The sequence below is a fragment of the Mus caroli genome, unplaced genomic scaffold (assembly GCF_978045245.1).
Source record: "Mus caroli unplaced genomic scaffold, Mus_caroli_1 scaffold_12, whole genome shotgun sequence".
NCBI classification, from domain to species: Eukaryota; Metazoa; Chordata; class Mammalia; order Rodentia; family Muridae; genus Mus; species Mus caroli.
The window spans coordinates 33,239,238-33,242,469 of NW_028227267.1; positions in this window are offsets into that span (position 1 = coordinate 33,239,238).

Genomic DNA, 3,232 nt, shown 5'->3' on the forward strand with positions numbered 1-3,232 from the left:
GAATGAATCAGAGATTACACATTAGACCTTTGGAACCTAAAAACCAATGTCCTTCTCTCTACCCCTAAATTTTAGAAATAGCCCTTTCAAGCAAGAGACATACATTCAAACTTTTGTGTGTTTTTCTCAAGCTTGCTGCACATACTTCATTTTTCTTTCCATTTCTAAAACTCCGGTAATATGAGAGAATTAAAGAAATGTCGGTTCTCAGCATAAATTGCTCATCTCAGTTATTTGAGCTCTTTTTCTTCTTTGTGAAACACCAGTTACTTTTCCATCTTTTATTTATAATACATTTCAAATAAAATGTTACATTTCTGCTTGCTTTTAGGTTTATGCATTAGAATTGTAAATCATAATGGTGAGAGGAAGTAATGAAGGGGAAGGAAAGAGTGGCTGACTAACTAATCCTACAGTAATCGAACCATGAAACTGAAAAACACAATCTCTTCTGGGGGAACAAGAAGATTGGAAATTTCTCTTAGCTCACATTATCCATTCAAATATTCCATCACAGGCTGCTGTGTGTCAAATGACCCGTCTTGCTGGGAAGATTCAAGCTGGATACCAGTTGTGTGGTTTTAAGAACTAAAAGCACAAGAAGAAATATAGATCCCTCTAAAAACAATGCTGAGGGCTACAATAACTTTTATTCCAGGTTTGTTCACTTGGCTTTAAAGCAAGGGTTCTCAACTTGTGTGCCATGACTCCTTGGTGATCAAACAACCCTTTCCCAGGGATCACATATCATATATCCTGAATATCATATTATGGTTAGAGGGTCATCACAGCATGAGGAACTGTATTAAAGGGTTGCAGCATTAGAAAGGTTGAGTAGTATTGCTCTAAAAAATAGTTCTTATAGCTTCAACTGGCATTTGACTGGGTGGGTTTTTGTTTTTGATTTTGATTTGCTTGTTGATTTGTTCAATTTTTTTCTGCCAATTTATATCTCACACCCTTAAATTTGGGTAGTAAATGAATATCATATTGTAGAAAAAAAATAATCTAAGAGGGACAAGTTTTATTAAGAATAGTATATATAAAAGCCGTTAAGTTGAGGTCATCTGCCTGTAAAAGGTGTAGTTTATGAACAATAACAAAATAAACATCCACAGTAATGGTGGAAAACAGATGTAAAGTTGGATGAATAGAAATTGAGCCCCTGGATCACAACAAGCTAAATGCTGAAAGAGTCCAGCTGTAGGAAGATAGAGCATAACCTTAATATCAAACTTGGGTACCATGGATGTGGGGTTAGCAGGAGCAGGATACTGAGAGGACACTTCCTAAGAGTGGAGGACAGTTTCTCAGCTAGTGGTGCCTACACCTCTAAGTAGCTCACTATCAAGCCATAGACAACATGCTATATCCTGAAATTGTTTTCAAAAACTCATACCTAAATTCATCTCTTGCAGAGTTAATATCTCAATATTCTCATCTCTATCTTTCCATTTGCCTTTGAAAATAATCTCTAAACATCATAAAACTAAAGAAGTAAAGAAACAATTTTTTGTAAGCAGATACATTGAGACACATGTATGTTAATTTTTACCCTCAAATGAGATGATAAGCAAACATGCTTGGATCATATTTAAGTAGGAATGACAGAATCTGTTTCAAAATACATATATTGAGGGCCTCACATAAACAGATGACTCTGTTAAATACAAAATCTCAAGATGCTGAGACAGGTGGTGGGAAATTCCAGTGTTTACCTGGCACTGAGAATGATACTGATTTTGCTTGATAAATTATATGCATGTAAGTAAGTGCTTTCATACTCACTTGATTGAGGTGAAGATAATGAGTCACTTGTGATAGTCAGCTAGATCTATCTTATTGAGAGAAGAGGAAATAAAAACAACTAGACTGACGTCCTGTTCATCCACTGTTGCGCTATCAAATGTACCTTTCTTTGAAGTCTTTCTCACTTATAAACTTGTCAAAGATTCACTCAGAGTAGTAATTGGTGAGTTTGTAAAGCTTTTTTAAGGCATTTAAGCAACTGAAATTTATGTAATTAGGAAAAATTAGGACAATGAAATTTTCTTTCTTTTTGAGTTAGATGTATGATTGATTAATATGTAATAGCATGATGGACTATAGATGTTTGGGATTACCTTTTTCTGTGAAAGAGAACTTTCCCATTTCTGCAGAAATTTCAGAAAAAATCATTTACAGTTCATCTTTCTCTATAGAGTTACATTCTGGATTCTCATAAGTAAACCAAAAACAGGTGTTTTCTCGTGGGAAAATAAATTAGTAAGCCCCAGAAAGACTATATCTAATTTTTTAAGGACACACAGTCATTTTTGAACCTTAGTTTCTAACAGTAAATGGTTTTAATAGGTACCAGGACTTTATATAACATCCATAGCATCCTGAGATGAATCTGCCTCAGTCATTGGCTTCATACTCACATCACTACAGAAAATATTAAGAAAGTTTAAGACAAAGAATTTTGCTAAGTTGTATTCAAGAACAGGAATATTTTTTTATTTGAAAGTTACCCATTTTGGGCAAACATAGTATATTACTTGTGACATTGAGACATGTAATGGTCCACTCCCATATCTGCTACCTCTGACAGGAGTGTTGTGTTTTTTTTTTTTCTTCTGTTCTAGAGTGGTTTTGAACCTTTGGAAGTGGGATCTGGTAGGTAAGGCAGCAGTCTTTTTCATTCTTTGTGTTCATGACCTCTCTAGAAACATCAGGACTTATGTTGATCTCTTTCTTTTGCTTATGATCTAAATCTATCTCTGTAACTTCTTGCGGCCTGCCCGCAGTCCACAACACGAACGGTTCAACTGAGAATGGCAGTTCGCTGAAAAGAGAGGAATCTAGACGGGGCGGAAGAAACAATGGAGCTAAGACAACATCCTGATCAAAGCTCAATTTTACTATTTTCAGACACTCAGTTATAAAGGAAGGGGGAGGGAACCCAATATCCCGCCAAGTAACTCAGGGTCCAGTAGCAGGACGAACAGGTGTGTGCCTCCAGGCGGCAAAGGCAGGTTCCAGCAGTAGGCATGGCAGGACAAATGAGCCGGTAGCTCCACCCTTGAGCAAGCAGGTTCCAGGCTGGGGGAAGGGAGGCCACATCTCCCCCCATTAGATAACAAAGCAAACAAACAAAAAAAAAGGAGGCTGGCCTGAGGCAGAAAAATTATTTATGTTCAATAGTTCTGCCTGAGTTCTTAGGGCCAAAGAAAAAACCTGTTTCCATGGG